Genomic DNA, 21,673 nt, shown 5'->3' with positions numbered 1-21,673 from the left:
GCAATATCACAGTCAATATCACAGTAATTCAAGTCAAAACCCAAACAACTAATGCTGAAGAAGCTGAAGTTGAACGGTTCTATGAAGATCTACAAGACCTTCTAGAACTAATACCAAAAAAGAGATGTCCATTTCATTATAGGGGATTGGACTGGAAAAGAAGGAAGTCAGGAGATGCTTAGAGTAACAGGCAAGTTTGGCCTCAGAGTACAAAATAAAACAGGGCAAAGACTAACAGAATTTTGCCAAGAGAATGCACTTATAGCAAACACCCTCTTCCAAGAACACGAGAAATGACTCTACACACGGACATCTCTAGACTGATTACATTCTTTGCAGCCAAAGGTGGAGAAGCTCTATACAGTCAGCAAAAACAAGACTGGGAGCTGACTGTGGCTCAGCTCATGAACTCCTTATTGCAAAATTCAGACCTAAATTGACAAAAGTAGAGAAAACCATTAGACCATTCAGGTATGACCTAAATCAAATCCCTTATGATTTTACAGTGGAAGTGACAAATAGATTCAAGGGATTAGATCTGATAGAGTGCCTGAAGAATGATGGATGGAGGTTCATGACATTGTACAAGAGGCAGTGATCAAGATCATTCCCAAGAAAAAGAAATGCAAAAAGGCAAAATGGATGTCTGAGGAGGCCTTACAAATAGATGAGAAAAGAAGAGAAGTGAAAGGCAAAGGAGAAAAGGAAAGATATACCCATCTGAATGCAGAGTTCCAAAGGACAGCAAGGAGAGATAAGAAAGCCTTCCTCAGTGATCAATGCAAAGAAATAGAGGAAAACAATAGAATGGGAAAGACTAGAGATCTTTTCAAGGAAATTAGAGATACCAAGGCAACATTTCATGCAAGTTCAGTTCAGTCACTCAGTTGTGTCCAACTCTTTGAGACCCCATGGACTGCAGAGATGGGCACAATAAAGGACAGAAATGGCATGGACCTAACAGAAGCAGAAGATATTAAGAAGAGATGCCAAGAATACACAGGGAGCTATACAAAAAAGATCTTCATGACCCAGATAACCACGATGGTATGATCACTCACCTATAGCCAGACATCCTGGAATGCGAAGTCAAGTGGGCCTTAGGAAGCATCACTATGAACAAAGCTAGTGGAGGTGATAGAATTCCAGTTGAGCTATTTCAAATCCTAAAAGATGATGCTGTGAAAGTGCTGCACTCAATATGCCAGCAAATTGGGAAAACTTAGCAGTGGCCACAGGACTGGAAAAGGTCCGTTTTCATTCCAATGCCAAAGAAAGGCAATGCCAAAGAATGTTTAGACTACTGCACAATTACAGTCATCTCACAGGCTAGCAAAGTAATGCTCAAAATTCTTCAAGGTAGGCTTCTATAGTATGTAAACTGAGAACTCCCAGATGTTCATTTCAATACTTAGTAGTACTACTAATAGAAAACACATAACAATATGTCTGAGATAAATTTGTTTTGATGTGTTTATAATTTTTTCTGTCCTCTAATACAGCAGTTTATTTGAACTATTTTTTAAACTTTCATTGGATATTAAATTTATAGGTTTATCTTGTTGCCTACTAAGGTATATACATGTAAGACCTCAAAAGGAGAACAGAAGTGCAATAGGACTTGGATAATATTCTATGTTTAATTAAAAATATGACGTTTCTATGTTTCCCATTTTCCACAGTGGGTATCTTTACTCTTTCAGTTTTGTTTTCCAGTAATACTTCTTTGAATGGACTGCAATCTTTAGAACATCCTTTTCACAGGAATTCCCTGGCAGTCCAGTGGTTAGGACTCTCTGCTTTCACTGCTTAAGGGCAAGGGTTCAGTCTCTGTTTGGGGAACTAAGATACTGCAAGGTTGGCAAAAAAAAAAAAGAATATTTTTTTCTTTTATGTGGTGATAAAACTGTTCCAGTCAGGGGTTTCCTTGTTGATCCAGTGGTTGAGAACCTGCCTTGCGATGCAGGTGACATGGTTCACTCCCTGGTTGGGGAACTAAGATCCCACATGATGCTGAGCCTGAGCGCCAAAACTAGAGAGTCTGTGTGCTGTTTTGAAAGATCCCACAAGACACAGGGAAGATCCTGGGTGCTGCAGCTAAGATCTGACACAGCCAAATAAGTAAGTAAACATTACACACAAAAGCTAGCTCAGTCAAAGATTTCATCACTTTGGGACTTCCCTGGTGGTTCAGTGGCTAAGATTCATGGGGCCAGGGTTCCATCTTTGGTTGGGAAACTAGATCACACAAGCCACAACTAAAGATCCAGCATGCCACAACTAAGAGACAGCGCAGCCAAGTAAATAAAAATAAATATTAAAAATGGTGACATCACTTTGACTTGCTTCCCTGCTCTTAGCAAACCCACAATTATACTGATTCTTGGTGTCATCCCACTGTGAAGACATGAAGCAAATATCCTCCCACCTGAAGTCTTTCAGCATGGATTTTACTAATTATTAATAGTAGCAACAAGCTTTTTGATTTGCAAGAATTCATCTCTATTAATAGCTCTCCAGACCGGAGAGCTATTGTTTTGTAGACCAGCTGTTTTTCAATCAGGTCTTTGCAGTCAATGATGACTTTGTAGTAATGTCATCATATGCCACTACTGGTGTCCAAGGTGTTCATCATTTTTGAACACTCTGAAGCACAATTCCAGTGTTAACTTATTCCAGGTTAACGGTAAGTTAAACCTCCCTTGCTCAGGGAGATGGTTTTAAAGCAGAGAGGTAACTTGTGAAATCAGAGTTGGATTCCAAATAGTTACATTTTTAGAAAACAATCAGTCTATCCCATTTAACTGACTGCCCCTTTCTGTTGACATTTTGAATTCTAAAGTAATCATACTTCAAAAAATGAATAATTGTCATAGGAGCTTAAAAATTTTTTATTTATGTGTTTATATATTTATTTTTGGTTGCACTGGATTTTTGTTGCTGTTTGTGGGCTTTTTCTAGTTGCAGTGAGCAGGGGCTACCCTTTGCTGCAGTACATGGGCTTCTCTTGTGTGAAACACAGGCTCTAGGCACACGGGTTTAGTTGCTCCTCAGCATATGGAATGTTCCTGGACCAGGCACTGAATCTGTGTCCTCTGCACTGGGAGGTGAATTCTTATCTACTGTACCACCAGGAAGTCCCATATGAGTTTTTGTCACAACTTACATGCAACTAAGATGTCCAGCAACTTAGGGGTAATTAGTCCTTATCTGGGCTCCTTATGGCTTCTTTAAACAAGTGTTTTGGAGGAACAGCTTGTAAATTTCTGCTTTGCTATCATTGTGTTTTCATTCTAATTCTTCATGCATTTGCAAATTAGAGAAAGTCATTTTTCTTTTCTAACACTTTGAAAATAGGTTTTATGGCAGGTCAACTTAAAAAAAAAACCCTTTATTTTATTACAGCAAATAAAATGTCAAGCTCAAGCAAAGCTGAGAGAAAGGTCCAATAATTTCCCACATTATCACCTGCCCTCCCACATTTATAGCCTTCCAGATTATCATCTAACTCAATGGACATGAATTTGAGCAAACTCTGGGAGACAGTGAAGGATGGGAAGCCTGGCATGCTGCAGTTCATAGGGTCAAAAAGAGTCGGGCACGACTTAGCTACCAAACAACAAAAGATTATTAACATCCTCCACCCAAGTGGTACATTGTTAAATTGATGAACCTGTATTGACACATCATAATCATTCTAAGTCTATAGTTGGTTGTAGGGTTCACTTTTGGCATTGCATGTTCTTGAAGAGGTGAGGTGAAAGTCACTCAGTCCTGTCCGACTCTTTACGACACCATGGACTATACGGTTCATGGGATTCTCCTGACTAGAATACTGGAGTGGGTAGCTTTTCCCTTCTCCGAGGGATCTTCCCAGCCCAGGGATCAAACCCAGGTCTCCTGCATTGCAGGCAGATTCTTTACCAGCTGAGCCACAAGGGAAGCCCAAGAATACTGGAGGGGGTAGCCTTTCCCTTCTCCAGCAGATCTTCCTGACCCAGGAAACAACCCGGGGTCTCCTGCATTGCAGGCAGATTCTTCATCAACTGAGCTATCAGGGAAGCCCCCGCAAATAAAGATGTCATGTGACCAAGCCTGCAGTGACCCAGCAGCCTTGGCAGCGAAGTCACACTCTGAATTCTTTGTGACCCCATGGACTATACAGTCCTTGGAATTCTCCAGGCCAAAATACTGGAGTGGGTAGCTGTTCCCTTCTCCAGTGGATCTTCCCAAACCACGGATCAAACCCAGGTCTTCCACACTGCAAGTGGATTCTTTACTAGCTGAGCCACCAGGGAAGCCTGTACATTTGAAGTTTGCTCAGTCGTGTCTGACTCTTAGCGACCCCATGGACTGTAGCCTAACAGGTTCCTCCATCCATGGAATTTTCCAGGCAAGAGTACTGGAGTGGTTGCCATTTCCTTCTCCAGGGGATCTTCCCGACCCAGGGATAGAACCCAGGTCTCCTGCATTACAGGCAGACGCTTTACTGTCTGAGACACCAGGGAAGCCCGTACATTCTATGGGTTTGGGCAAATGTGTAATAAAATGCATCCACCATTATAGTATCATTCACAGTAGCTTTACTGTCCTAAAAATCTCTTTTGTTCTGCATATTCACCCCTCCTCCCCATAACTCCAGGCAACCACAGACTTTTTTTTTTCTGTCTCCTATGTGTTGCCTTTTCCAGAATATTATATAGTTGGAATCATGCAGTATGTAGCCTTTTCAGACTGATTTCTTCACTTAGTACTACATTTAAGGTTCCTCAATGTCTTTTCATGTCCTGATAGCTCATTTCTTTTTAGCACTGAATAATATTCCATTATCTGCATGCACCACAGTTTATTTATTTATTTCCCCTACTGAAGGGCATCTTGGTTGCTTCCAAGTTTTGGCAATTATGAATAAAGTTTTGCTATATGTGTATGCTATGTATATCACAAAATGGTAACATGGTATTTGTAATATGTTTTATAAATACATATACACATATATTTGTAATATGTATATATCTCACATTTTCTTTATCCATACATTGTCAACAAACAGATTTTTTTCTGTGTCTTGCCTATTGTGATTAATGCTGTAATGAACATGGGAGTGCAGATAGCTCTTTGAGATACTGATCTACTTCCTTAGAGGTAGTGATTTCTTTAGCTTTGGATATATACCCTGAAGTATGATCGCTGGATCACATGGTAGCTCTAATTTTAATTCTTTGAGGAAACTCCATGCTGTTTTCTGAAGTGACTGTGCCAGTTTAACATTCCCACCAATAGTGCACAGTTTTCCCCAAATCCTTGCCAGCTTTTGATATTTCTTGTCTTTTTGACAAAAGCCGTTTTAGGGATGAGATGATATCTCATTATGATTTCAATTTGTGTTTCTCTGATAGTCATGTTGAATACCTTTTAATGTACCTGTTGGCCATTTATATAACTTTGGGAAAATGTCTATTCATATCCTCTGCTCGTTTTTAAATTGTATTTTTTTTTTTTTGCTATTGAATCATAAGTGTTCCTTTTATATTTTGGATATTAACCTATTATCATATATCTGGGGTTAAAATATTTTCTCCCTTTTTTGTTATTCTTGTTGATTACTTTTTACTTCTTTTAGTTTGATGTAGTTTCTCACTAATTTTTCTTTCTGTTGCTTATGCTTTTGCTGTCATATTCATGAAATGACTATCAAGACCAATGGCAAGCAGCTTATTCCCTTTGTTTTCTTCTAGGATTTTTACAGTTTTAGACTTATGTTTAAATCTTTAATATATTTCATTGTGAGTGGTGTAAGATATTGTTCCAATATCACTCTTTCGTATATGGATATCCAGGTTTCTCATTACCATTTATTCAAGAGACAAACTTTCCCCATTGAGTATTCTTGGCTTTCTTGTCAAACATTAGCTGACCATATATGCATGGGTTTGTTTCTGGGCAGATGATTCTGTCTCATTGGTCTGTGTGTCTGTTTTTATGCAAGTACTATAGTGTTTTGACTGCTATACTTCCGTAATATGGAAATCAGAAGGATGATGCCGCCAGCTTTGTTCTTTCTCAGTGTTTGTCTACTCAGGGTGTTTTGGGTTCCATGCAAATTTTAGGATTGTTTATTTTATTTCTGTGAAAAATGCCTTTGGAATTTTGACAGTGTTTGCATTGAATCTATAGATGGCTTTGGGTGGTATGGACATTTCAATGATATTAGCTCTCCTGATCTGTGAACATGGGATATTTTCCCATTTATTTGTCTCTTCTTCAATTTTTTCATCAATGTCATATAGTTTTCAGTGTGTGTGTATATATATATGTATATATCTTTCTCTTGGTTAAATTTACTCCTAGGTATTTTATTGCTTTTGATGCTGCTCTGAATAGGATTGTTTTCTTTCTTTTTCAGATAGTTTATTGTTGGTGTATAGAAATGCAACCAATTTTTTATGTTAATTTTTTTTTTTTTTAGCATTGTTCAGAATGCAGGATCCTAGTTCCCATACCAGGGATTGAACCCACACTCCCACAGTGGAAACACAGAGTCTTAACCTCTGGACTGCCAGGGAAGTCTCTTTGTATGCTGATTTTGTATCCTGAAATTTTACTAAATTTGTTTATTCTAACAATTTTTTTTGAGGAGCCTAGGATTTATAAAAAAATCATATCAGCTGATAGAGAAATTTTTACTTTTTTTTTTCAATTTGGATATTTTTTGTTTTATTTTTTTTCTTATCTGATCACTCTGACTGGGACTTCCAGGACTGCATTGAATAGGAGTGGTGAGAGTGAGCATGCTTGTCTTATTTCTGATCTTAGTAGGAAAATGTTCAGTCTTTTACCATAGAGTATGATGTTAGCTTTGGGTTTTTATTTATGGCCTTTGTTACATTGAGGTATGTTCCTTCCATACTCACTTCTTTTGAGAGTCTTTATCATGAAAGTATGTTGAATTTTGTTAAATGCTCTTTTGGCATCTACTGAAATGATTACATGATTTTTGTCTTTCATCCAATTAGTGCGGTGTACCATATTACTGATTTGTGTATCTTGAACTATCCTTGCATCCTAGGAATAAATTTTGCTTTTTCATGATGTATGATCCTTTCAATGTGCTGTTGAACTTGGTGTGCTAATATTTAAGAAATTTTGCATCCATATTCACCAGGGATGTTGGCTTATAATTTTATTTTCTTTTAGGGTCCTTATCTGGCTTTGGTATCATGATAGTGTTGGACTTGTAAAGTAAATTTGGGCATGTTCTTTACTCTTCTATTTTTTGGAAGAGTTTGAGAATGATTGGTGCTAATTTACTCTTGATTGGTAGAATTGGTAGAAGACTGGAGTTTTCTTTCTTGGGAGTTTTTAATTACTGATTCAACCTCCTTACTTATTATTCATCTGTTCACATTTTCTATTTCTCCTTATTCAGACTCGGTAGGTGGTATGTTTCTAGGAATTTATCCATTTCTACTAGCTTGTCCAATTTGTTGACTATTTTTTGACTGTTATTGTTTATAGTAACCTCCAATGATCCTTTGCATTGTTGACCCTCGAACAACTTTGGGTGTTAGGGGCGCTGACCCTCTCTGCAGTAAAAAAAAATCTGTGTATAGCTTTAAGTCAGTCCTCTATATCTGTATATTCTGAATTCTTGAATTTAACCAACTGTGGCTAGTGTAGTATTGTAGTACATATTTAGTGGAAAAAAATCCATGTATAAGTGGACCCACACAGTTCAAACCTGTTGTTCAAGGGTCAACTGTTTATCTGTGATATTAGTATCTCTTCTTTCATTTATAATTTTATTTATTTTAGTCCTCTCCTTTTTTCTGGGTAAGTCTGGCTAATGGTTTGTCAATTTTGTCTTCAAAAACCAACTCAGTTTCATTTTCTTTTCTGTTTTACTAATCTCTATTTCATTTATTTCTTCTATGATCTTTGTTATTTCCTTCCTTCTGCTAACTTTGCCCATCATTCTGCTTTTTCTAGTTCCTTGAGGTAAAATGTTAGGTTATTTGAGATTTTTTAAAAACGTAGGCATTTATTGTTATGTAAGTGCCTGATTTTAACCTTTTGATTGTCTGATATGAGTATTGCGACTCCTGCTTTCTTTTGTTCTCCGTTTGCGTGAAATATTTTTTTCCAGCCCTTCACTTTTAGTCTGTATGTGTCTCTTGTTTTGAGGTGGGTCTCTTGTAGACAGCATATATAGGGGTCTTGTTTTTGTATCCGTTCAGCCAGTCTTTGTCTTTTGGTTGGGGCATTCAACCCATTTACATTTAAGGTAATTATTGATAGGTATGGTCCCGTTGCCATTTACTTTGTTGTTTTGGGTTCACGTTTATACAACCTTTCTGCATTTCCTGTCTAGAGAAGATCCTTTAGCATTTGTTGAAGAGCTGGTTTGGTGGTGCTGAATTCTCTCAGCTTTTGCTTGTCTGTAAAGCTTTTGAATTCTCCTTCATATCTGAATGAGATCCTTGCTGGGTACAGTAATCTAGGTTGTAGGTTATTCTCTTTCATTACTTTAAGTATGTCCTGCCATTCCCTTCTGGCCTGGAGGGTTTCTATTGATAGATCAGCTGTTATCCTTATGGGAATCCCTTTGTGTGTTATTTGTTGTTTCTCCCTTGCTGCTTTTAATATTTGTTCTTTGTGTTTGATCTTTGTTAATTTGATTAATATGTGTCTTGGGGTGTTTTGCCTTCGGTTTATCCTGTTTGGGACTCTCTGGGTTTCTTGGACTTGGGTGTCTATTTCCTTCCCCATTTTAGGGAAGTTTTCAGCTATTATCTCCTTGAGTATTATCTCATGGCATTTCTTTTTGTCTTCTTCCTCTGGGACTCCTGTGATTTGAATGTTGGGGCATTTCACATTGTCCCAGAGGTTCCTGAGGTTGTCCTCATTTCTTTTGATTCTTTTTTCCTCTCTGCTTCATTTATTTCCACCATTTTATCTTCTACCTCACTTATCCTATCTTCTTTCTTCGTTATTCTACTCTTGGTTCCCTCCAGACCGTTTTTGATCTCATTTATTGCATTATTCATTTTTAATTGACTCTTTTTTATTTCTTCTAGGTCTTTGTTAAACATTTCTTGCATCTTCTCAATCTTTGTCTCCAGGCTATTTATCTGTAACTCCATTTTGTTTTCAAGATTTTGGATCATTTTTATTATCATTATTCTAAATTCTTTTTCAGGTAGATTCCCTATCTCCTCCTCTTTTGTTTGACTTGGTGGGCATTTTTCATGTTCCTTTACCTGCTGGGTATTCCTCTGCCTTTTCATCTTGTTTAGATTGCTGTGTCTGGAGTGGGCTTTCTGTATTCTGGAGGTCTGTGGTTCCTTTTTATTGTGGAGGTTTTACCCAGTGGGTGGGGTTGGATGATTGGCTTGTCAAGGTTTCCTGGTGAGGGAAGCTTGTGTCGGTGTTCTGGTGCGTGGAGCTAGATTTCTTCTCTCTGGAGTGCAGTGGAGTGCCCAGTAATGAGTTTTGAGATGGGTCTATGTGTTAGGTGTGTCCTTGGGCAGCCTGTATGTTGATGTTCAGGGCTATGTTCCTGCATTGCTGGAGAATTTGCGTGGTATGTCTTGCTCTAAAACTTATTGGCTCTTGGGTGGTGGTTGGTTTCAGTGTAGGTATGGAGGGTTTTGGATGGTCTCTTATTACTTAATGTTCCGTGTAGTCAGGAGTTTTCTGGTGTTCTTAGGTTTTGGGCTTAAGTCTCCTGCCTCTGGATTTCAGTTTTATTCTTCCAGTAGTCTCAAGACTTCTCCAACTATACAGCACTGATAATAAAACTTCTAGGTTAATGGTGAAAAGATTCTCCCCCCGTGAGGGACACCCAGAGAGGTTCACAGAGTTACATGAAAAAGAGGAGAGGGAAGAGGGAGATAGAGATGAGCAGGAGGAGAAAAGGGGGGACTCAAGAGGAGAGAGACAGATCTACACAGTTGTTTGTTCCCAGAGTGTTCTCCGTAGCCCAGACACCCACAAAGATTCACAGAATTGGACTGGGAAGAGAAGGGGAAAGGAGGAAACAGAGGTGTTCTGAGGTAGAAAACAGAGAGTCAAGATTGGGAGAGAGTAATCAACACACTCCTGAGTAAAAATGGGAACTGAATATTGGATTCTTAAATGTCCAAAATTTATATCAGATACTGAAAAACAAAGATTAAAAATCTAGAGTAGAGGTTAGACTCTTACAATATTAAAAACAAAAACACAAATAATTTTAGAAATATATATGAAGTTTGGTTTAAAAATAGGGCTTCTCTTTTTTTTTTTTGCAAGGTTATAGTGAAATGAAAATGAAAATTAAGGAGAAGTAGAGGCGTAGTAGAGGACTTTAAAAGGAAATAAGAGAAAAAGAAAAACGAAAAGAAAAAAGAAAAAACAAGAGAAAAAAAATTTTTTTTCCTAATTAAAAAAATCATAAAAATCTACGAAAATGAAAGTTAAGGAGTAATGGGGGAGTAATAGGGAATTTTAAAAGAAAATAAAAGAGAAAAAATAAAAAAGAAAAGAAAAGAAGAAAAAAAAATTTTTTTAATTAAAAAAAAAAAAGGTAAAAATATATCTAGGAATTTCTCTGGAGCTGTTGCGGTCAGTGTGGGTTCGGTTCCAGCTTACACGTCTCGATATCTACAGGCCCCTTCCGGTGTAGTCTGTGTTTTCTACAGGGATTTTGATCGGTTGCACCGGTCCCTTCTGAAGCGGTTCCCTTTGTTTATTTGGCTTCTGTTTACCGGTCTCTTCAGAGCCTCATTTCCGCCCTGATACAGGCGGGCGGAGGTGGTCTCTTGTTCAGGTTGCTAGTTCCGTCGCGCTGCGGGGAGGGATGGGCGCTGCTTTCTCCGTCTGCGCCGCTCAGGCTCCCGGCTGCTCTATATGGAGCGTGCCCTGCACTGCGCACGGTTCCAGCCCTCGGGTGTTCCGCTAAAGCGCAGACTCGGCTGCGCCTGCGTTTTGTGCCTTCCCCGGCCCAAGCAACTCAGGCAGCCAGGAGCTTGACAGGCGCACTCTCCCCGGGTGCGGCGCGCCTTCTCCCCTCTGCGGTCCCAGTCTCAGTTTCCGCCCGCGCCGGTGGGGTGCGTGCGCCTTCTCCCCTCCGCGTCCCCAACCCCAGTCCCCGCCCGCGCTGGTCGGGTGCCTGCGCCCTGTGTCTAGCTGCGACCCTCCCAGCGGATGTCGACCATCCAGAATCTCAGGAAGTCTTTGGTTAGAAACTGTAGGCTTGTTTGCAGTGCGGTAGGGGATGTGGTCCTTGGGGTGAGCCTGCCCCTTTTCCCTTCCCCCTGCCTCCTGCCTCCAGCGGCGCTGGGCCGGTCCGCAGCCATCTAGCTCCTCCGGACTTGCTCGGTCCCTTTGTTCTGTGAACGGCTGGCAGTGTGTTCGGGCCGGTTAATTTTCTCTCTCTCTTTTGCTGTCCCACAGTTTAAGTTGGTAACTCACAAAAGCTCTCTCCGATTGCCCTCAGGGCACTCAGGCCCGGTCCTTACCCTAAACAATGCCGCCCGCTCCTCTCGGTTCTGCCCCCACTTGCTGGTGGCGGATGTGGGCGTCTGGGGTACTTTCCTACTGGGAGTTTGCTTTTTAGGCACATAATCTGTGGGTTTTATTTATTTTTCCCCTCCCAGTTAGGTTGCCCTCCGAGATTTAAAAACTTCCCCCAGACCCGCCAGTGCGAGGGTTTCCTGGTGTTTGGAAACTTCCTCTATTAAGACTCCCTTCCTGGGACGGATCTCCGTCCCTAGCTCTTTTGTCTCTCTTTTTATCTTTTATATTTTGTCCTACCTCCTTTGGAAGACAATGGGCTGCTTTTCTGGGTGCCTGATGACCTCAGCTAGCCATCAGAAGTTGTTTTGTGAAGTTTGCTCTGCGTTCAATTGCTCTTTCGATGAAGCTGTAGGGGAGAAAGTGGTCTCCCCGTCCTATTCCTCTGCCATCTTGGCTCCTCCCAAGCTTTTGATTGTCAAGGCATTCATTTCAAAAGATACCCATCTTGACTGAACATCTTGGCAACTGTATGACACAACTCATAGCCCAGAAGAGGAATTAGACCACCTCTATTCGTGACGTTGACTCTTTCAAAAAGCCCTGGGTAACCTAGATATCTGACAACTTGAGTAACCCTGTTTCTCCCTTTCTGTGCCCTAATTCCTGCTCTTAAGCTTTAAATTAACCAATAGAGTGAATCTACAAGACTCTGGACACCCCAATCTTGGATTCTTTGAGTCCCAATAAAAACAGACCCCCGTGGCTGCTCTTTGTCTACTCCCCACTCCAGCACTCTGGCCTGGAGAATTCCATGGACTATGTATAGTCCATGGGGTTGCAAAGAGTCAGACACGACTGAGTGACTTTCACTTCACATTCACATGTTATTTTGTCTGATAAAAGTGTAGCTGTCCCTACTCATTTTTGGTCTCCATTTACATGGAGTATCTTTTTTTAATCCCTTCACTTTATGCCTATGTGTGTTCTTTTATTTAAAAAGATTATTTATTCACTGATTTATTTATTTGAGGCTGGATCTTTCTTGCTGTGTGTGGACTTTCTCTAGTTGTGGTAAGTGGGGGCCACTCTCTAGTTGTCATGTGTGAGCTTCTATTTACGGTGGCTTCTCTTGTTACGGAGCCAGACTCCATGTGGAGCACAGAACTTCCCCAGTTTCCAGGGCATTCAGGGTTCAGTAGCTGTGTGCATGGGCTTAGTAGTTGTGGCCCACCAGCTTACTTGCCCTGAGGCATGCGGAATCCTCCCAAACCAGGGATTGCCCCCTGTCCCCTGCACTGGCAGACAGATTCTTAACCACTGGACCACCAGGGAAGTCTGGCCTACATGTGTTCTTAAAGCTCAAGTGAGTCTCTTGAAGGAAGCATGTAGTTTGACTCTTTTTTTTTTTTTTAATTCATACAACTGCTCCATGTGTTTTGATTGAAAATTTAATCCATTTGTATTTAAAGTACTTATTGATAGGTAATGCCATCAATATGGCAATATGGCATTTTTATTTATTTATTTTTGGTCTTTAAAAATTATTTACTTTGGGCACTCAGCATTTTTTTTTTTGAAGGATAATTACAGTATTGTGTTGGTTTTTGCCATGCATTAACATGGATCAGCCATAGGTATACACATGTTTCCTCCCTCTATGGCATTTTTCTTTTTTCTTTTCTTTGGCTGCAGCACGCAAGATCTTAGTTCCCTGACCAGGGTTTGAACCTGCGCTTCCTGCTCCCTGAAGTGGAAGTGCAGAGTCCTAACCATTGGACCACCAGGAAAGTGCCTGATGCCATTAAAAAAAAAAAACAACAGCAAAAGTAAATGTGTTTGGAAATAGCCACTGGAACTGCAATTCCAGAAATTCAGGCTATGGGAGACTCTAAACTAACGCTGTTTTAATACTTGTTTTCTGAATATTTGTGGTTTTCCCCCCTTCTGTTGCTGTTTTCCTTTATGCACTGATGCTTTTCTGCAGTAGTATGCTTTTACTCCCTTCTCTTTATCTTGTGTATAACTACTACAGGTTTTACCCGAAGCTTCCTTGAATCATATTTACCCTGCAGCTTCCTTGAAACATCTTATGCGACAGCCTATTTTAAGCTGATAATAACTTAACTTTGATCACCAGCACAAACTCTGCCCTTTACTCACCTCCATTTTATGTTTTTTAATGTCATAATTTACATCTTTTTATATTGAAAGAAAACTGAAAGTGAAGTCGCTCAGTCGTGTCCACGAAAAACTAATTGTAGCAGTAGCTAGCTAATTTTTAAATACTTTTATCCTCTAACCTTCGTACTGGAGCTAAGTGCTTGATGCACCATCATGTTGCAGTTTTAGAGTATTCTGAGTATGACTATACACTTACCTTTACTGGTGTATTGTATATTTTCATATGTTTTTCTATTACTGATTAGCATCCTTTTGTTTCAGCATAAAGAACTCATTTCAGAATTTTTTGTAAGAAAGTTATAGAGCTCTGAACTCCTTCAGCTTTTCTTTGTTTGGAGAAGTCTTTATTTAGCCTTCATTTCTGAAGGACAGCTTTTCTGGGCAAAGTATTCTCGGCGGTAGTATTTTTCTTCTAGTGCTTTCATTCTGTACTAGTCTGCAAGGTCTTTAACTAAGAAATCTGCATGTACCTTAGCAGTGGATAAGTTACCTTGTGTGAGAAAAATTTCACTTTTCTGCTTTTAATATTCTCTCTTTAGTTTTTATTTTTGATAGTTCTATTATAATGTGTCTTGATGAATATAATTTTGGATTGAAATTTTGAGGTGGTCTATTAGATTCATGAACTTGGATGTCTAAATCACTCCACAAGTGGGAATTTTTTGGCCATTCTTTCTTTAACATTTTTATTTATTTATTTTTATTGAGATATAGTTGACAAATAATATTATATTAGTTTCAGGTATACAAAATAATGATTTGATATTTATATGTACTGTGAAAGACTTAGGATTTACTCTCTTAGCCATTATTTTAAAAATAAGCTTTCTAACCTTTTCTTCCTCTCTTCTTCTGGGACTCCAATTATGTGTACATTGTTCACTGATTATTTCTTCTGCATGGTCATGTTTGTTGTTGAAGCTTTCTGTACAGGTTTCTGTGTGGACATAAGCTTTTGGTTCTTTGTTTATATACCCCAAAGTTAGATTGTTAGATTGGTGGTCTGCTCAGAAGGGCATTAAAAATGCTTCCTCAGGCTCTGTATCACTCTAGAGGGCTGGGATGGGGCGGGAGATGGGAGAGAGGTTCAAAAGGGAGGGGATATATGTATACCTATGACTGATTCATTTTGAGGTTTGACAGAAAACAACACAGTTCTTTAAAGCAATTATCCTTCAATAAAAAAATAAAAACAAAAAACTTCCTCAGATGAGGCTGTGGCTCCACTGAGACCAAGATGTCTCCCACAGATTCATGATCTGAAGGTGAGATATGTTCTGTGAGGCTGAGAAAGCACCCTGTGGGTTACTATTGGATGTCTCAAGTGTCATATCCAAGGAATCGTTGCTCAATGTAACGTCGTGAACATTTTCAGCTACGTTTTCTTCTAAGAGTTTAGTAATTTAGGTCTCCTGTTTAGTTCTTTACCCATTTTGAGTTAATTTTTGTATCTGGTATTAGGTAAGGGTTCAACTTCATTCTTTGCATGGGGAGATCCAGATTTTCTAGCACCATTTGTTGAAAAGACTGTCCTTTCTACTGCCTTTCCACTATCGAATGGTCTTGGCACCCTTGTTAAAAACCACTTGACCATATATGTGAGAGTTTATCTCTGAGCTTTCTATTCTATTCCGTTGGTCTATATGTCTTTTAAAATAATTATTTATCTGGCTGCAATGGGTCTTAGTTGTGGCATGTGAACTCTTACTTGCAACATGTGGAATTTAGTTCCCTGACCAGGGATTGAAACTGGCTCCCCCGCATTGGGAGCATGGAGTCTTATCCACTGGACGACCCCAGAAGTCCTTGTGTGTCTTTTTTTAATGCCAGTGCCATGTTGTTTCGATTACTGTAGTTTCTACTAAGTTTAGAAATCAGGAAATGTGAATTTTCCAAATGCTTGGTCCTGCTGTGGCTCCTCATGGGATGCAGTTAGTGCTTCCTAAGGTTTTTTTCTAAGTTCTCCTTTCTGGAGCAAAGAGAGTATGCCCAACACTGCCATGGGCCCACATGGGGCATGGTTGCTATGTCTAGTTCTCCCTTCAAAAGGGATACAATTCCAAGCCAACCACTTCAACCTCCCCAGGTCAAGATTGCAAGGGGAACTGGGGCAAAGTCAGGTAGGTAGCAGAGCTCTTGCCTTTACCCAAGGATCTGGATTAGGCCCATTCCTGCTCTCGCTGGTTATTGGGAGTTGACTGGCTCCTGCCTTTGTGTGGCTCCTCTTGAGCTCTGATTGTCCATGGAATAGAACTGAATCTGGCCATTATGTCCTGAGGCAGAGTTTCAAGAGGCTGGCAATAATGGCAGGGTTGTTCTGTTATGCTCAGTGTGGCAAGGGAAAACATTTGCCACAGATTTACTTACAGATAGGGAGAAAGTGAGAGAGTTAATTCTTAGGTAGGTTGATAAAGGAGTCTAGGGCCACTGAGGAGGAGAAAGGGGCCTGGGGCCCTCGAGGTGGAGAAAAGGGACAATTTTGTTTTTCTTTCCTACATTTCTTCATCTTATTCGGGCTTCCCCGGTGGCTCAGACAGTAAAGAATCCGCCTGCAATGCAGGAGACCCCAGTTCAATTCCTGGGTTTGGGAGATCCACTGGAGAAGGGATAGGCTACCCACTCCAGTATTCTTGGGCTTTCCTGGTGGCCCAGCTGGTAAAGAATCTGCCTGCAATGTGGGAGACCTGGGTTCGATACCTGGGTTGGGAAGATCCCCTGGAGAAGGCAGTGGCTACCCACTCCAGTATTCTGGCCTGGAGAATTCCATGGACTGTATAGTTCATGGGGTCTTAAAAAGTCAATGATTTTCACTTTCACTTTTCATCTTAGTCACAAAAGAAAAAAGTATTTTTTCTTAAGTTGAGTTGTTATGGCAACAATCTATTTCTTCAAAGACTAACTTTCTTTAAGCCCAGAGCTAATGATCACAACAAAACAACTCATCTTGCTCAAGAGTATGTTTTTCCTTAAACTCTGTACTAATGATTATATAACAACAATGTATGTTACTCGAGGACATGTTTCTCCTTCTTAAGAACCTTCTGACTAATCCTGTTATCTTAAGATGTTGTGGGAGTGGGTCGGGGAAGACCTTTCTATCATTAAGAAAGAAAGTGAAGTCGCTCAGTCGTGTCTGACTCTTTGCGGCCCCATGGACTGTAGCCCACCAGGCTCCTCCATCCATGGAATTTTCCAGGCAAGAGTACTGGAGTGGGTTGCCATTTCCTTCTACACGGGATCTTCCTGACCCAGGGATCAAACCTGGGTTGCCTGCAATGCAGGCAGATCCTCAGATGCTTTACCGTCTGAACCACCAGGGAAGCCCCTTTCTATCATTAGTAACCAGCTGAAAAAGTATACGAGGCCTCCATAAGCCTAGCCAGCGGGGAACTCTTTACCTCCTTCTGAAGTCCATGTCAGAAGCATTCTCCTCCTTTCCCACTTTAATAAAACATCAACATGAAGCTCTGAATGACTGAAGCTGTGTCTTTGGTCCCAAAGTGAAACTCTGTCCTTCAGAGATCGCAAATCTGACACTGTTCACTGTAAGCTATCAGGAGGCCACCGTTCACTGTTCAGGTAGCAGCTGGGATAGGGCAGGTGCTTTGATTGACATATGAGGGAACTTCCAGTGGTTTGGACTGTCCCAGTCAACCGCAAGTAGGATGTATGGGATTGGGTCATCTGATGAGCTTCCTGAAAATGTTTCCTAGTCCTCCTCTGGAGGCCTGGAATGTACCCTCCCTGCCTCAGCCTGGAGGAGGACATGTGGGGATCCAGGCCTTCCTGCCACTCCATGTAAGGAGTAGACCAGATGGCCCACAGGATCATCTAATGGTGACAGGGCTGTTGCAGGTTCCCGTGGCCAGGTTGAAGTCCCAGCAAGTCAGCCTGTGGTGTAGATATCACACACTGTTGGGGCTGGGGGGTGTGTTTTCTGACCTGGCAGCCAGATTGGGCCACCAGAATGATGGTGACATGCTGATCTTTGGCTATTCAGACTCCACCACCCAAGATATTCCTGCTTGAATTGCACAGGTGCTGACTCTTGTCTGTCCATGTGTCTTAATCTCAGTGCTACTTCTGATCTATGGCGCCTGCAAGTGGCAGAGGTGATAGTATAGGTTCTTCACCCAATGGAGGACAAGTGTCTGAAAAGCACTGAGGTCAACCTGGGGTCAAGTTCAAGGCCAGACTAGACTGAAGTAAAAATTTCAGGCAGCAATAGAAATTAGGAGGATAGTAGTCAAGGACAGTATATGGGTCTTCAAAAGTCAAGGTCGGGGTCAAATTATTAGTGATAGAAATAAACACTGCTTAAGATCAATGGCAGGATTTGGTCTGAAACAGAATATAAAAGCCTAGGGCAAGGTCACATAATCAGTCAATAATAAAAATTGTCAGGATACAGAGTATGGGTCTGAGAAGAGGCAAGATCAAATCTAGATCAAGTTTAGGGGAAAGGGCAAGGGCAAGGTTGAGGTTTAAGCCAAGGACAAATTTTCAGTCAGTAATAGAGAAGATCAAGATGCTTGTAAGGGACAGGACATACGTGAAAAGAGGAATGTGGGGAAAGTCAGTTCACAAAGTCAGATCAAGGTCAAATTATTGGTCACAGAGAAATTGAGGAAGACAGAGACAGGTGTTTGACCAATATCTATGTCAATTTCAAGATTACATCAATTTCAAAGTCAAGTCAACAACAAGATCAAGGTCAAATTCTCAGTCATTATTAGAAATGGTGAGGATAATATTTTTACTGAGACTATGGTTCTGAAAAGGGTGAAGGTCATAATTAGGTCATGATCAAGTTCAATATCATAAAAGCCCAAATCAGGGAGTTCTCAAGTGGTCTAGTGGTTAGGACTCTGAGCTTTCACTGCTGAGGGTTCAATTCCTGGTCAGGAAACTAAGATCCCACATACTACATGACACAGCCAAAAAAAAAAAAAAAAGCCAAAATCAAGCTCATATTAACAAATTAATGATAGAAAGGATCAAGATAGTACACAGGAGATACAGTTTGTTAAAATAAGGTTCAAGGTAAAGTTAAAGGTCAGGGTCAATAGTAAGATTGGGGTCGAAGTTAAATTATTAGTCATAGAGAATGCTAAGACAGTAGTCAAGAACAGATTACAAAACTGGAACAGATAAAAGTCAAGAACAATGCCAGGTCAAGTTCATATTCAGGGTCAAATTCAAGTTTAAGTTTTCAGTCAGGGGTAGAAAAGAACACTGAAGATGGTGAAGGAGAGGATTTGGTTTGTAACTGAGTCAATATACAGGTCAAGGTTAAGGTCAAATTAAAATAATCATTCAGTAATACAGTAATGATAGGAACAGAATATGGGCCTGAAAGGGGTCAAGGTCAAGGTGAGGTTAAGGTCAAGGTAAAAATCTAAGTATGGTTCAAATAGTGTTAGAGATATGAAAAGACAGTCAGATATAGGCTATAGGTCTAAAAACGTCTAGGTCAAGGAAAGGTGAAGGTCAAGAGAAAGATTGACAGGTTCCTTGGATCCATTCTTGGCCACTGCTTTTAAGAAACAGGGAGGCCAGCTAGAAGGAGAAAAACAAAGACCCCCACCCCACACCCCCACCCTAGGGGCCAAAAGGTCCTTTAGCCAGGGCCTGGCAGTGAGGGAAGCAGAAAAACCTCCCTGGTCACCCTTGCTCCCAGTTCCTCCCCTAACCTGAAAGCTAGCTCTGGGCAGCGGCTCCCTCTTCCTGGCCCAGCCCATGTGCGAGTGCCCTGACAGCGAGCCTCTCCACCAGGACAAGTTCTCTTTTCCTCAAGGGCAGAGTCCTGGTCTGGGTGGGTGGGCAGGGTGGGAGTGAGTATGGAGGGCGTCAGTAGGACTGAGCTAGAGGCCCGCGGTTGCATAGGCGACTCTGGGTGGGAGGGTTAAGTTGGGGCCAGGTAGATGGGGCATTCGGAGAAGGCAGTGGCACCCCACTGCAGTACTCTTGCCTGGAAAATCCCATGGACAGCGGAGCCTGGTGGGCTGCAGTCCACGGGGTCGCTAAGAGTCGGACACGACTGAGCAACTTCACTTTCACTTTTCACTTTCATGCTTTGGAGAAGGAAATGGCAACTTACTCCAGTGTCTGGCCTGGAGAATCCCAGGGACGGGGGAGCCTGGTGGGCTGCCGTCTATGGGGTCGCACAGAGTTGGACACGGCTGAAGCTACTTAGCAGCAGCAGCAGCAGCAGCAGCAGCAGCAGATGGGGCATTGGCTTCACTGAGGTCCCGGAGGCTGGCAATATTCAGGAGAACACTCTTGGGGCACCCCGGCCGAGGTTCCCAATGACAACAGCCATCCAACCTGAATGAGCCGGGTCTCCTCTGCTCTCACAAGCTAAGTGGCCTCAGGCGCATCCAGGATACCAGGTGCTTTCCTTTTACTGTCCTCCCCACTCACCCCAGCCAGCCACCAGTCTCACCTCTTGCAGCAGATCAGACCGCGGCTCCTTCAAAACATCACCTGCCCCTCCATCTCCCGGATAGGGACCACCGTCCATGACACCGTCAGCTGCGCAGTGCTGTATCCCAGCCCTGAAACCCTGCGGGCCCGGGTCAGACCAACAGGCAGAGTGGGGCCTGGCGTGTGACGGTGGGCCCACCTGGAGGGTCTCGAACGGGGCACGGGAGTGTGGAGACGGCCTCCAAGTACTTGCACCTCCAGTCTTTGAAAGTGACTGAGCCGTTGACTCCCCGGCACGGCACAGCCTGGATGATCCCTCTGGGGCCTCCAGCCTCAGAGACCCTCGCCTAAGGCACCGCCCCCAGATCCGTACCGGTTTCGCTGGAGCTGAAAACTATACGATAGAGGCCGCCAGGTGGCGCCAGACAACCGGCGCGAACGTCAGCGGGAGAGATCCGGATTGCAGGCCGGGGAGGGAACACCGCCCGCCGCCTGGATGCCGGGTCCTGGTCCAGGCTCACCTCTGAGCGTGTCTCTCCAGACAAGCGGCAGCAAGGGCGTCAGCCTGGGAGCTCAAAGCCTGCGCGGCGTGACCCCAGCAGCAGAAGGGGAACTAGGAAAAAATCTTTTGGGAAAGGTCCCAGAACCACTGTTCACTTCCAGAGACCGCTGCTGGGAAGGGGACAGTCTCCCTACGCGACTGCGCGGCTCGAGGCTCCGGAGGGGAGGTGGGGCGCCCCTCCCATCTTCCTAGACCTGCAGGAGTGGTAGATTTGGGGGGAGGGCATGCACTATAAACCCGAAATCATGAAAGTACTCCTAGAAACATGGACGAATCATTTTTATTCTACAGTTTCGGAGAGGAAGTTTTCCCTAAAGCATACAACGAGACCCAGAAGCCATAAAGGAAATGACTGGTAAACTTGATCGCACAAAGTTTAGAAAAAGCCTGTCTATTCCACAAGGAAAGTCCAACTGTGGCAGTGGTCAGAGATAGGACGCAAGGCATAAGGGGCCTTTCCCTCCCTGGCCCAGCCTGCAGGCTCCACCGAGACAGGCACCAGTTCCGCGGAACAGCCCTGCTCAGCCATTTGTCAGCCCCGTGGGCCCCTCCTCACAACCGAGTCAGAACTGTCAGCCCCAACCAGTTAACAGCCCTGCCCTGCCATTGGTCCCGGTCACACAAAGCCCTTCCCACCCTCTCTATTGTATATAAAAGGAGGCTGATTCCTGGGGGAGATGAGATGGTTCTTAGAGAGGCTAGTGTGCCGTCTCTCCGCGGTCTGCTGGCCTTCCGATTAAAGTAATCATTCTTTGCTCCAACAACTCGTCTTGCAATTTATTGGCCTGCCATGGAGTGAACAGAAGGAGCTTGGGCTCAGTAGCAAATTTTGACAAAGCCAGCCAGGAGCCTTGCTACTGTGGTGAGCCCGCCCCAGTCGGGGGATTTTCAGCTAAGGCCCGCAGCTGCCAGGACCATTTCTCCTGAGGATCTTCCCTTCACAATTTCCTGTAGTGGCACTGGCTGCCCCAGCGCTTGGCAGTTGGAGCAAGGAGTTGACATTTG

Source organism: Dama dama, chromosome 9 (assembly GCF_033118175.1).
Source record: "Dama dama isolate Ldn47 chromosome 9, ASM3311817v1, whole genome shotgun sequence".
NCBI classification, from domain to species: Eukaryota; Metazoa; Chordata; class Mammalia; order Artiodactyla; family Cervidae; genus Dama; species Dama dama.
Note: the sequence above shows the minus strand (reverse complement) of the source record.